Source organism: Hibiscus syriacus, unplaced genomic scaffold (genome assembly GCF_006381635.1).
Source record: "Hibiscus syriacus cultivar Baekdansim isolate YM2019G1 unplaced genomic scaffold, ASM638163v2 tig00110458_pilon, whole genome shotgun sequence".
Classification (NCBI taxonomy): Eukaryota; Viridiplantae; Streptophyta; class Magnoliopsida; order Malvales; family Malvaceae; genus Hibiscus; species Hibiscus syriacus.
In genome coordinates, this window is record NW_024062745.1 from 3646317 (window position 1) to 3661931 (window position 15615).

Genomic DNA, 15615 nt, shown 5'->3' on the forward strand with positions numbered 1-15615 from the left:
AATATATATTTTGATACTTAATTTTGGCTTATGATGTAATTTGATATTTACATTATTTTTCATCCAATTAGTATTTGAGTTTAGTTTTAAATTTTAATTTGATATTTAAAGATATTTTAGTTTAATTAATTACTTGAATTTAATTTATTGTCATAAATTGATTAAATTGATACTCAGGTTTTATTTTCTGGTTCAAATGATATTATAATAAATGACTTATTTAAATCAGTTTTAATTACGAAGTTAAGTTTAGGTATCAATTTGAACCTAAAATCCAAGTTTAGGTACTTAATTGGACGAAGGCATTAAATTGAAACTTAAAGCTAAATTTGGGTACCTAATCAAACCAAAATAAGTTTAGCGACCAAATTGCACTTTGAAATCCAGATCAGGTACCAAAATATATATTTACCCAAATATTTTCAATAAGAAGGACATAACACAGTGTCTTTCTAAGTCGATCGGTGTTCGGAAGTCGAAACTGCGAAAGCCAAAATTGATCTAAGTTTAGCGTAACTTAGCTCTGCTGAGAGGGGGAATGCTTTTCAATGGAGTTCAGACCTCGAAAATACATCGTAGAAGAACAGTCCCACGCGCTTCCTCGTTGTTCACGCGCCGATGTCCACACTCTCTCTTCCCCTTCTCCTCAGCCTATCCTTCGCCAGGTTCGAATTCTCACCTTTTTTTTTTGGCTTTTTTGGTTTTTTTGTATATCTCTTTTTATTATACTCTCTCCCCCTCTATTGTTTAATTATTTGATAATATTTTATGAATTTATGACTGTAGGTTGATGATAACGCGGGAAATAGAATCACCGAGGAGTTCTTTGATCCGCTAAGAGCACCTAATTCTAATGCATCGGTAGAAATCGTCGATGAAAACGATTTGGAAACAAAGATTCTGTACAAGTTCAAACGAAGGAGTGGACCCCGTTTAAGAGAATCTTAATGCAGAGATTTCCCGCTTCCAAAATGATTTCAGTTTCTTCCGTAAGTCACCGGTTTTGTTTACGAATTTTTATTTTTAAATCGATGCTAAAAATTTTAGGTTTAGTTGTGGCTGCATTATGTTAAATTTTGGAATTTTTAGGCTTGCTACGTGTAAATATATTATTAACTATGTGAACATAAAGATTTGATGAACTGTTATGCATGATGGAATTTAGAATCGGCAGAAGTGAGTTTATATGCTTGTCACTTCTCTGTTTAAGCTGTTATATTAGTATCAAGCATATAATCTGCTTGTGGAGTTAAACTCCATATCTAGTATATAAGATCAAAATAGTCTAATTCAGTATTGCAATTCTTGTTTATAGTCAAATTGAAAAGTGGTAAGAATACGATCGCAGTTGTGGAGCTTTTAAACTTTAATGCCAGTGAGTGGAATATCTGTTGGATATGGTATGCCATTTTTAGAGAATATTTGTTGTTTTGGATAAGTTTCTCTTTCTTGTGTGCCTTGTAATTAGATTTTTGAAACTTGCAACTCTTTTTTATATATTTGTTGGGAAGGACATTAAAACATTATTCTTCTTACAGATGTCCAATAAGATATTGAGAAGTGGAAAAGGTATAAAAGTTTCTGTTCTTCTCAATTTGTTTTTGTTATTAGCTCAGTTATGTCCCTTTAGGCTTTAGTAGTCAGCTTGGTGCTGTAAGTGTTTATTTTCCATTTACTTGAAAAATGTTCTGATTGTATCTATTTCTTTGAGACTAATTTGTAGCACATGAGATGTAACACCCCAACCCGTATCCGACCCGGATACGAGTCCGAAGTGTCACATTGACTTTTCAAACATTTATTCGTATAAAATAGTGAGTAATTTAAAAACTTTTATAACATTTAACTTATTCAAAACCTTTATCGAACTATTCAGAGCTTATACAATATATTATCTTGAATACATGCCAACTAGAACTTTATGTATTCAAATACATATTATTTATCTTTCTTCTGATCTGACTTTTGGTAAGAAGAACTGACATGTCTTGCTCCACGTTGCTCTTTACTCTTCTCACTTCTGTAACCTACGTGTAAAACAATCACACGCTAAGTCATTGACTTAGTGAGGCATATAAAACATATAATATTTCATATAACATAAAGCATACATAAACATATACCATCATTATCATAATCTCTATCATTCTCATTAAGAAACACACATAACATCATATGGTTCATGTAACACATTTCAAACCATTTACCTTTGATAACCATCTATAAACTCATCGTATACATATCACATTCAGTATGTTTGTTTAATCTCTTTATTAGCCTATGTACACTAGTGAGAACTTGAGGTATGTGAGTATATTGAGGTTGTGCACACATATGCTGTCACCACAGCTCGATCAATGTCCCGAAGGGCCTATCCAGAGGTCACAAAGACCCCGGTAACTATCCAGAGGTCATAAAGAACCTCGGCAACTGTCCATAGGTCTCAAAGAACCTAGGTAAATTGTCCATATGTTCCTTAGAACATAGGTATACTGTCCATATGTCTCGAAAGACATAGGTAAAACCCTCGACTCTTGGCATGCCAACTATACCTATAGCTCTCGTATCATATAACATGGGCATTATATTCATATCACTTCACATATTCACATGTACATTTCACTTTTCATATGATTTCATAATCATCTGTCACGTAGCTTATAACACTTCTCTTGTGTTCATATGGCATGTAACTCATTGTCATCTCTTATTCTCATATGATTCTCATACATCAAGTATATCACATAGCACATAGTATAACATATAAACTTACACAGGTATCCATATACATACTTTCATATACTTCGAATAACAATGCCCTATAACTTCTCACAGTTTTACCTAATCACTTATTTCACATTAATTATATTCTAGTTTCATATATTACTTAATTCAATTTCACATAGCTTGTTACCTATATAAATATTTTCTCATAACTTATCATCACATAGTTCCCATAACATTTTCCTATAGATTCATAAATCTTTACCATATGACTCATGTATTATATGTTCATTTCAGCTCATATATCCTCTCCATATAACTTATTTTATATGTTCATATAATCACTTCTGTCAATGTCTCCTCATTTATATATTATTCTTATATTGTCCTATAAATCAATGTTATTTAACTTATCTCACTTTTCATCTAATCTCATAAGTTGGTTATACAAATTCCTATATATATATGTATATATATATATATATATATCTAACTCATGTAATTTATATCCTTTCTCTTGTTATCATATAAATCATTGCTATTTTACATAGTTCATGCTCCTATAATTTATATATCAGGTTCATATAACTCATCTAATTCCTATAATACATAAATCATTGCCATATAACACATATCATATAAATTCATACCAACTAACATGTAATACAACTAAACATATTCATGTAATATCAAACATAATCATACAATCATATATTCAACATATTGGAAACAAACTTGTCGCAAGTTAAATTTCCATATACAATACGTATATTCTAATAGTACGCACTCACTTGGCCTCAGTAGTCAATATCGATCTGTTATCTTTCCTTGATCGATCTTACTTGATAAGTTCCGGAACTTGTTTAGGCTCTGTATCTACATAATAATTCATTGATACTAATCAGTATACTAATTAATATATTCTAAACTATCATTTCTTGGGCTAAAAGAAGAGTCATTTTTATCTTTTAATGAAGGTATGCATCGATGCACTACACCATGCATCGATGCATAAATCCTATTCGATGTTTGTATTTAATGGGGATGCATCGATGCACTCCTTATGCATCGATGCATAAATCCTATTTGATGTTTTCTTTTTAAATTAATGCATCGATGCACTGCATGTGCATCGATGCACCTTAAACAATTTCTGGGATTTATCATCTATGCATCGGTGCACAATGAATGTGCATCGATGCACATTGCCCATAACTGACATTTTAGCACGTAAATCATCAACTCTTCCCTTAATTCTTCTATTTTAAGCCCCTCTTATGACATTAAACTCAACTACCATTACTTGAACCAACTTATATCCATGTAAATCATCTTTAACCTCAAAATCCTATCTTCCTTACGAGATTCAAGAATCATACCAAATTTTCTATATGTTCTAAATCCAATTCTATCACTCCAAATCTCTTAATTTAACCATTGACAAGTCAAATTTAACTTCCAATTTAAGAAATGAACTCTACTTCAAGATTTCACTTTTCTACTTCCTTTCTTTAATTCTTCATATACTCCTTATCTTATGGTTTTAAAATAATCTAAGCTTTCCTTAAGCTTAATTATTATCTAAGGATCAATAAGCAACCTTAAATTCATCAAGAATTTGATCCACAAGAAAACTCACCTTTAGCTTGGCTCTCCCACGTATGAAGAAGAAGAAAGGAGAAGAGAACTCTGGATGTTTCTCATTTCCCACGTTTATATCACCTTTAAAAGAAAGATAAAAAATCTTTCTGGTCAAATAATCATTTAACCCTTAACTTCTTTTAATAATTACTAAATAACCTTCATCATATATATTCAATAATCATTGAACTATTTCATTCTTATACTTTAGTCACCAAATTCTGAAACTTTACAATTTGGTCACTAACCCGGTATTGCGGATGTTACATGAGAAATCTTCAAGTACCACACATCTGGATGATTCACAAAAATCTTCAGAAGAGAGTACCAAGGTTATCACACGGCAGGAATTTGTGTCACGATTACATGAACTAAAAGATGAAATAAATCATGCTTGGCACAGTGAAGATCGTGTAAAATCTTTGAAGTTATCTATAAAGGTGAATTTCTCTCTAATTACATTTTAGCTCCATCTAATAGCTAATAAAATAAAGGTGTAGAAGGACCGGGTATCCGCATGGTTGGCTAAGTTTTTATCTGTAGCCTCTAGCTCATACAATTAGTTATATTGAGGTTCCATCATATGAGAATCTTAAATTCTGAATATAATTAGATTATTGAAATCGAGCTCGAATACTACATGTAGGTTGTGAGGGGATTCAGTTACTCTTGGGCATTTTTATGAAGTAGTTAAACAACGTTATGTACTTGTTTTATTTTTATGAGGTTAGATACTTGGCAACTAATATCAGTCTGATGTGAAAATTGGGGTCAGATATATATATTCGTGTATATTGCTTTTATATGAATTCATGGAATTATGGTTTTCAATTTTGCAGGTTGCAAGGCTTCTAATGAATACATCAGTCTTAAATTTTTATCCAACATTGTTTGTCCTTGTGCGGATGTATTGGACGTGCTTGGGGACATGGTATGGGAACACATTAGGCAGAAAGCTGAATTTGCTGAAGATAGAGCCAAATTTTGCTCCTTAAGAGGTCTATACCATTAATCTGTTTGAACATTCTTGTAACCTTTCTTAGTTGCTTTTCCATGTTCACTTTTCCAAGACCCTATAAGGTGGTGTTTTTGTTTCTTAATATAATTAAATTAGATAAAAAAACACTATAAATGTCTTCAGTGCTTGCAGTCTTACTTTCAGTTCATCTGTTTGGTTAACTTTTGTTTTTAAACCTAGATTATTGTGGTAGGTTTTTGGTGTTTTCTTAACGTGGTAACAGGATTGATTTTACTGAAACTTTTTCTGGAATTATGGCAGAGAATTTTGGAGCAAGTGATGTTCCTACTGATGCCAAGGAAACTTGCTATAACTGGTTTTGCAAGGTTGGAACCATTCGAGAACTTCTTCCACGCATGTGAGGAGCGTTTCATATTTGGTTTCACTTTTAGGTTTAATATTTCTAAACGATGCAGTTACCGCAATATCATACTTTTCTTATTTTCTTAGTTTTTTTTTTGCTTTCTGTTGATATTTATATTTAATTTTATCGTTTTCCTTTTCTTTTGTACAGTAATTGCTATACAAAGTTATCTGTACTTCTTTATCTCTTTCTTGCTTGGAAACATGATTTCTTACCACTTGGCACTTTGTTATTGTATTTCAGTTATTTGGAGCTGGCTATCTTCCCTTCTTGGCGTTTTCTGATTGAACAACCAGCTGAGTCTCTTCAGCGTCTGGTCATGATGACAAGAGGGTTAGCAGATCCGTTAGCATCTGCCTATTGCCGCCTGTATATTGCCCATCGTGCACAGAAGTTTCCTTCGCATGACACAGGTGGTTTTGTATATTTATTTACACAACCATATGCCAATGTTGATAAATCATTCCTTCATGCATGCTTATTTGATGTATTGAGTCTAAAGTTAGCAGCTTCAGCTAATCAGACCGAGGAAATAGTGTGGACATGCTTTGGCTCAATCTGATTTTGCTTCACATATTCTAGTTTCTATTGATTTGTTGGCATGACTTGTTTGATACTGTTGTTGCAGGATATCTAATTACATGTGTCAATGACATCAAACTCATATTTACACAGATATCATCAACAAAGGAAACTGCATTTGGAGGTTTTGCTGACAATAAGAGGCCACTTGTCACTTTGTCAGTCTGATGGAGCCATCTGTCGAGTTTATTATGAAAAGCATATTAAATGAAGCATCTCCGGTCAGTAATGAACTTATTACTTTTCTTAAAGCATCTGCATATGTAGGATCTAGTTTCATTTTCATTCAATAAAATTTCTGCAACAAATTCAGTGCTGTCAGTTATTTTTGTATCTAATAAAAGCATTCTGAATAAGTGAAGGTCAAAATTTAAGCCGAACATTGGGTTACTGATTTTGGATGTATGGAACTTGTCTAGGAATTCTTTGATAACTGCATTGTTGCCATTACTTTGTGAAAATGTTCATCGTGTCTGAGTTATTGCTATTTCATGATTAATTTTTCTTTGTAATACACCAAGTTGACAATGTTTCCATTATCTTTTGAAAGAGGCGGGTGGGCGAAGTACTTGTTGAGCTTGGAATATGGAGAAGTCAGGAGGAATTATTTGGTGGTTTGCCATGTATCTCAATTGTTCTTCATCATTTACTAAAGGAACTTCCTACCGACATTGTTTGCTTTCATGCTTTGGATATCCTACATCTTATTAAGTGCAGCAATGATAACTCCTATGATCAGGTAATTATCATTTGTTGAAGAGACCTATGCAATGAGCCTTTGCATTTGTTAAAAGAGCAAACAGTTCTGTTTGTTGCCATGTTTTCCACTTTGCTCTTTCCTTTTTTCTTTGTTTCTTTTTTTTTTGTTTAGACATTAACTTGTTGTATTTTTATTGATATTCTTTTTCTTGAAGCAGTATTTGAATTACAGGTTGGTTGGACTAAGGCTGTGTGAACAGATATCTCAAATTGCAACTGTTGATGCTATTGTCGATGAAGTTATTCATGTACTGTTTTCAGTTTACTTGGACAAAGTTTGGGTTTTTATCACCTTTATTTTTACCATTCTTTTTTTTTTGGAAGGAGGAAAAGGGTGCCTAAAAATTCATTAATACCATAATAATACATAGCCATCCTAAGAAGTTCTGTTACAACATAAAACTTAAAAACCAAACACAGAACATAAAATATACCATCAGGTGGTTTCTGAATATGGGCTTGATGAGTACCTGAAGGTTGTTGATGCTTATCTTGATATTGTTCTTCAAAATCAGATGGTGAGTGTGGAGGTGCTCTTCGGTTTGTATCTATTGGGAATCTCTCTTTTGTTGCACTAATGAAGAAAGTAAGAAGAGTTTTATGCCAAAATGTTGCATAGTTATTAAAAATTTATGATGATATTCCAATGCTGTAGTTCCTAGGTAATATAAATATTCTATTCTTCACTTTTCCATTGAATCATGAATGGGAATGTGAGTTACATGCAGAAATAATTCCGACTCTGGAAGGAAAATTGATAAGGAAGCAGACTTTTGAACCACTTTTCATGATAGAAGGAAATCTTCAGTTGTAGTAGAACCATAATAAAAGTTTTTCGTTCATATATATATATATGAACAAGTGTTTTGTTACATGACTTGTATTTTATGTGATAGGTCATAGTGTTCCTTTCCCTGTTATGAGCAGTTCCCTTTTTAATATTCGTATATCCACTCCTTCTGAATACATTGGTTATGCAGGATGGCCATCTAAATATTTTGGAAAGGATCTCAAAGTTGGCATTTTATAAAGTGTTAGCCGAGGATGAACTAGCAAGTTTGCAATCCATCTTAGTGAAGCTTCTTTCTCATTTTAAGAACGTGGAACATGTGTTTTCTTTGGTAATCTTCTAAACTATTTTTTAGATGCAATATTCTTCAATCTTGGTTCGTTCCCCTCCCCCTTGCCTCCATCAGCTTTTCCTTACTATTTTAGATGGAAATTGCCCTATAGATGCACTGAGAATACTTGGGAACAGTTTAGTTTTATACGTTTCTGTGTAGTATAGCTTGGGCAATTACAGAACTATGTTATCACATCACTAATGAGTGGTGCTGCAATTTGTTGTTTTGTAGAATCATTTTCTTCAGATCTTAGATATGATGCATGGGAGCTCTCATAGCATTGTCAATATGCATATACTTGATATGGCTACAAGGTAAGTTTTATTTATTTTATGGTCCCAGTTCATGCAGTTAAGGTCTTGTCTTACCTTATTATTATTATTTTTGGGTTCTGCTTATTGCTGCCATGGGCTATTTTGCTTGTCCTGATGCCGTCATGATCTGTTCGCATCCATTACTGCATGAGACTCTTGGACTTGTTTTTATATACTATATCTTAGTGAAAACCAAAGACTCACCTCAATATTCTCATCATAATAGCTCTATTGCATGCTAAAAATAGCATTGGCACTCGGGAAGCATGGAATAGGTTATGCATGCTTTGGAATTTTTGATCATATGTACATGGAGCATCTTGAGGTTTCTATTTTGCCAGAATGCACACCAAATATTTCGTAGGTATTAACAACAATTATTTCTTGATACGACAGTCAAAGCAGTGCGGCGGCATAAAATTCTAGAAATTAGTCACCAAGGCTCACATTCATTTGCCTTATGACAATTAGGTAGCTGTATATACCTAGGGGCTAGGGCTTCATGTGACCTGTTGGCTACATTGATTCAGGATTGACACAAGTTTGTAAGCATGTGAATTGTGTAAAACCTTTGAAGTTCCATGACAGGTCTGGTAGTAGTTTTCAACACCTATATAAGAATTTGAAACCTCATTGATCATTGCTATTGCGGATATCTGTTAGTATTTTTTTCTAGTTTGTGCAACCATTCTTTCCTTTTGTTTATTGTTGAAGGGTATTTGTATTTTGAGTTTTTGAAGTGCATCTGGCTAATCTTATACTCGTGTTATTGGGCAGGAATGGTTATCTACATGATTCATACAGTTACTTTTTGAAATATCACAGTCTTTACATAGTGATACTGATCTTGTAAACATGAAAACTGATGATAACCAACAACAAGCACGTCTGATTTCTCGTTGTCAGAATGGTACTTTTTTTAATCTGTTATGACCTATGATCCTGTAGGTAGTGATTGCTTCTGACTATCAATGCGATTTGTTGACATTGCCATTGCTCTACGTATAGGTAGACCATGGAGTAGTGTATGAACGAAATTTAGCATTTCTTGTGGAATGTCGTGGGGCCTTTGGCAGTATTATTGAACTTAAGGTATACATTTCTCTCTCTTCCTCTTTTGATTTAATTTTGTTTGCCATTTGAGCCATCCCCTGCCCCTCCCCAAATGGAAAAATTAAGGTTTAGTCCCTGCAGACTGCAGAAATTGCAAAGTTATGAATTAGTGCAATGGTAAAATATCATTTTGCACCCCCCCCCGAAAAAAAGAAAAAAGAAAAAAAGAACAAAACTTTATAATTCAATTCTGCCCCTAAGAAAATTGTTTGGCTTTGCCCCTTATTGGAGTGATATAGATGATGTATGGTGGAAGGATTCATTATAAATCTGTTTGGTTCAATCAAAACTTTCTTATCAGGAGAATATGGTATTTATTGAGAAACAGTTGATAAAAGGAGCCATCAGCTATTTTTAAACTTAGGCCACAACTTAATTGAAGAATATTACAGAATGATAATTGTCGCAATGGTTTTTCTCAGATGAGGAACCAGAATGTTGTCTTAGCATCGACTATGATCATGCCTTCTATTCGTAGCAACAGTTACAGTTCATTTATTTGTCAAATGTATTATTCTATCAGTAAAACATATTTGTATCGACTTCCAGAAGCTTATGTTGGCATTTTGTTTTCCACTGATTTTTGCAGGAAATTCTTGTTCACTCTAGTAATTGTTTAGCTACAAAAGCTCTCAAAGATGGGAAAAGGCATACTGGTTTTGTAAAGTCTTGCATATCATTTAGTGAAGTCACAATTCCTTCTATTCCGGGTCAAATCAAGCAATTAAATCTTTATCTCGAAACTGCAGAGGTAAAGTTCCCTTAAACTAATAAAGTATGTAATATTGCATCCTAACTATGAATCTGACCTTATTTATATGGCTATATATTAGGTTGCACTGCTAGGTGGTTTAGTTTCTCATTCAGATGACCTGATAGATTCAGCAATCAACTGTTTACAGAGTTATGATTTGATGGAAGGTAATTGTTTAGTATTCTTTTGAACTGTCCTGCTGATTTTGTGCCTTTTTTCCTCTTCAATGAAGTTGATGAATGATTTTAAACTAGGATGTCTTGGCTTCCATCAAATCATAAAGTTGATGAATGATTTTAAAAATCAGCTTATTCTCATTCATCAACTTGCTTAAAGTTTATGATAATTTAAAAATCAGTGTGAGCCAAAACATCCTAGTTTAAATTATCATAAACTTTAAGCCAGTTGATTTTTAAAATCGTTGAACCCCTTGTCCTTTTCTAGTGCATCATTGTATGATGAACAACCTAAGCATGACCAAAAAATTATCTGTAGTGCTCTTACCAGCCAAGAATCTATTCTGAAAATGCCCGACTAGCCTTTGAAGAATAGGTCTTATCCAATTAAAATCACCATTAAAAGTATTTTGGAAAGAATTGGTTAGAGTTGGGTTCATACCTTTTGGGATGAGAGTAATCTGAGCTTTCCGGGCTTCTTTTGGAATTGGTCCTACCTGGAGAGTCTGCTGAACAAAGTTACGTAGTGTAAAACCCGCAAATGTCGATTTCCTTTGATAAAACAAAGGTTAAATTCTATCTGGAGTGCCTGTTTTCTTTAAGTTATCTTCTTTCTAAATTAGAATAATATTACTTGTTTTTTTAATTTGATGTTGTAATTGTATAAAGGTTAATGTAATTCATTTGTAATGTTTTTATTTCAGGCTCTCGAACAGTTGATTCTGATGGGATACTTTCCTCCATTCGAAAATTATGCAGCCTCCTGATTATGGTTCCAGGTAATTTATTGGTTTATTGTTAACTGAACTTTCTATTAACTTCTATACAACAATATATGTGGAAAGAGCCACTCGAATTATGTTCGGTTCACTGCTGCATTCATATACCAGTCTGATTAATATTTGCAGTCATTTTTCTTTTTGGCCGTGAATGAATTATTAGTTGAACTACTGGCATTAAGTTGTCTAATCGATGAATTATTTGTTTAGTTTTTGTAACATCCTAATCCAGTACAACTCGAAGATCGACGGACTATGACGTCATACAAACCACCAGAGTGGCTAACCAAAATTTTTCTTTTAAAAACATCGTATACGTTTGCATAAATCCATAATTTGACATACACAAATTCATAAATCATAATTTGAATATAAAATTCTAACTTGACATAGACAAGTTCATGTATAATACATGCCACTAGTACAAAAGTCGGGACAAACTCAAAGTTAGCGGCTGGTGCTAGACAGTCTAGATAAAGGCTCCTCCAAAAGCTTTTGCTTCTAACCTGTGCACGGAAACAAATTCCGAACGCTGAGCTCACAAGCTCAGTGTCACACTAATAACCAATTACACCACATGCATCCTCTAATGAACATATTTAAAACATACTTAAATCATTCTTGCTAGCATACGAGTATGCTAAGATAAATCATACATACAAAGGCAGGCATCGTGGTGCGGCCGAGGGGGTATATCTCGGAGCTCACGCACCCCTCTATCCTACCTAGGGTGGAAATCCAGAATTCTACATCGGATTGCATCACCCGCTAACTTGCTCTGTCGAGCCTTAGGCCATCTACGCCCAGTTAGCAAAGAAGTGCCTAATGCAAATCTTAGGTTTGGCCATATCTTAACATACAAACGTTCCCATTCTAGAGTGATTCGGGTGTCCGTTTTGTTTCCCGAACATCACACTAGGCAAATCTTATGATTTTCCTACGTTTTAGGTTTCTAAGTGAATTATTAACTTTTTAATATTGCTTTCACTCGATGTCTTGTTAAAGGATTAAGGAGTGGTTTGGGTCCCTCAACCATGTTTCTAATTTCCCCATAATTTCTTATCTTTGAAAAAGATGTAGTATCTATACTGGCTTACCAGTATCGATACTGACATAGGAGTATCGATACCCCCATTGAAGTATCGATACCAACAGCTTAAAGACAACCTTGAGAAAAGGGTAGTATCGATATCCCTATAGGGAGTATCGATACTCCCATGAGTATCTGTACCAAAATGGTATTATGGAATTTCAGTATCGAGACTTTTCCTTCAGGTATCGAGACCGGGCCTATGGTATCGATACTCTATGCATGAGTATCGATACTGCTACCTAGAAACTTATGTATTTTTGCCTTGAACAAGAACAGTATCGATACTGACCATACAGTGTCGATACTGGCACCCGAAAATGCCCTGTTTGAGCATTTTCAACCATTCAAAACCATCCTAAAAGCCCTAAGGAGGTCCCCATACATTATTAGTCTTATTTGAACTTATTAGGGTTATAAAGAGTCATCATATAGCATAAAAACACAAACTTGAGATCTACCATGACATTCTCTTAAATCCTTCAAAGCTAATGTAAGCTACATATATGCATGGTAAGGCTTACAAGTGGTCTGGGAAGGTTATAAGGGTGTTACCTTGATGGCTTGGCTTAAGAAAACTTCCCAAATTCACCCAAGGGTCAACTTCTCTTTTCCCCTTGCCTTAGACCCTTCTACAACTTCTTTCACTAATGCATGAAGAAATAATGTTACTAGCTTATTTGTGAGATCATTGAGAGTCTAAAAACATTTCTTAGAGTTCATCCTACCCCAAACACAACTAGAAATCCTTACGTTTCATAAACCCCTAATAAAACTCATTTTTTGTTTAAAACATAAAACTTGACATATGAGGCTTAAAATGAAGTTCTTGTAAAGGAAAACTAATTTTCTTAACTTAGCTATCCCAATGAAATGATGAAATCCTTTAAGCCTTACTGGGAGGAAAGGAAAATAAAGAGAGAAAATGGGGAGGTGAGGAAGTGTTTGGTGGAGAAGATAAGGGATGGTTCACGTTAATATCTTAGAAAATTAGGGGGTTTGAACTTATGATTTTAAAAAGGGCAAGATTACACTTTAGATCCCCAACCTCTTAATTCTTAATAAACTTATCCCAAACTCTTAACACTTGGCCCAAAAGTCAAGCCCAAATCCAACTTAATTATATCCTTCTAGCCAATGGGTCTTTTGGGCTCAAATTAAGGGTTTCGGGTCAACCCGAACTACTAACCTGGGATTTGGGGTATTACAGTTTTACTGTTTCTTAATTCAAATCTTCCAATAATTGTGAAAAGATTAAAAATTATTTTACATCTTGGAGAAAATGAACGAGTCTTTTACTGCAATATTGTAGTTAAGGAAACATGTACAGCAACTCCATACGTTTGATGCAAAGAACTTATCCTTGTATGAATTTAACTACAATTTATCGAGTTCACTGATGCTAATTTCAAATAGATTCTTACTTTAGTAAATAATTAGTGTCTGATTATTTTTACTTATTTAGGTAATCCTGAAGTAGGAGTTTTGCATATGCCGAAGAACATATTATTGATCATTCATTCCCGGTCATGGTAAGCCCATGTATTGCATCTTAAATGCTTAACTCATTAAGCACCCATATTCAGTATCATTTTTCATGTAATCTAATGTTCTAGGAATTTTTTAGGTCACCAAGACTGGGGGCAAGATTATTCTGTGCAATAATTTCTTTATCAGCTACACTGTCTCAAGAAAGGCTTCCATACCATGCAGATCATCCAGAGGTTCGTAAACTAGTAGAAACGGTTTTTGAACTTCAAGTACGATCTGTTCAGAACAATAAAATCAGCGTCAAAGCGAACTCTAGAAACCTGAAATATTTACGTTCTGTAACTTAGATTTGATGTGGCGTCTAAAATCATTTCACATATTTCGTTTCTTTCTCTATATTTGCAGATTATGGGCAATGATTTGTTGTTCTTTGGTGATTCATCTTATGTTCGTGAACTTCTTTCATTGGCAGAGTCTGTTCTTCAAAACCTTGTTGACATTATTGAACAAGAACCTTCCAGGGTAAACATATTTTTGAAAAAATTACTAGTTTTTAAAGGATGGACCATTTTATTCCCTTTTCTATGACTGACTGGTTATGCTGGCTTAAGGCTGCCCGTGGAAGCATGTCGCTGGAAGCTTGTAACTGAATAGCATCGTCTTTCACGGTATGTTCATCTATCCTCTTTTTATGGAACTCATCCCGATTTATCAGTCTTGATCTCATAGACATCCAACAAAATTGTTATATTTCCTAAATTGGTTAGCTGCAAGCATAATGTCTTAACCATATTATATATTTGTCCGATACCACTACTTTGTGTTTTCTCGTGTTCATGCAGATAAATGAACATGTATTACCCATCTGCTCAAAACTGGTAGAAACTGCCAAATCGTGTTTGAATGCCAATGACATGTATCTCACTTCCACCATTAGTTATCTGGACAAGAATTTTCATGCTGCAACTGTCCCATCGTGCATTAGCTTCGGATACACATGCAAAAACGTCTTCAGTATTTATGTCGATCCGATCGATCTCCTTGTTACACACATTTGGACATGAATATGAAGGTATGATCCCCTAAATACATAGAAGAAATCAATTTTCCAGGGTAACATTATACAAATCCTGAAAGTAGGTCAGGAAATATTCTTTGCATTCCTCGATTGTTAGATTTGGGAACAGTAAAGAAAAGCTACGTGTATGGTTTATTGATCGTTCATTTACTTTGATGTAAATTCTGCCCCTTATTACAATACCAGACTGCTTTTTGAGTGACTAGATGTGCTTGTAATTCTTAGTTAATCGAAGTAATGCAAATAATTTGCTTGAGGATATAAATATACCGTAGCCTGTTGGTGTTCATAAGTCCGATCATGTCGAGTGTTAACATAAACTTCCCTACAAATTCTTATTTATAAAGTTCTGATAACAAATAATAAAGGGATAAGCCACAGTTTAACCTCTAAAACATGTTAATTTATTTACATTAGCACTTATTTTTTTTCCATGTATGAACTTGTCTATTTTTCTCACATGCAAATGGTCTCCGACTATATGATATTGTTTTATTAAGTTTATTGACCATTAAAAGTTATAAAACAGTCTTTTCACCGGGGGTGTTGTTTTGTTGAGTTCATCGATTATTAAAAGTTAAAAAATAGTTATTCGACTTGCCTTTTTC

At 33.9% G+C, this 15615-nt stretch overlaps 1 pseudogene; it reads left to right on the forward strand.

The window, feature by feature from the left end:
- Window positions 1–475: 475 nt before the first annotated feature.
- Window positions 476–15254, forward strand: LOC120126357 (annotated as a pseudogene).
- The last annotated feature ends 361 nt before the right edge of the window (window positions 15255–15615 follow it).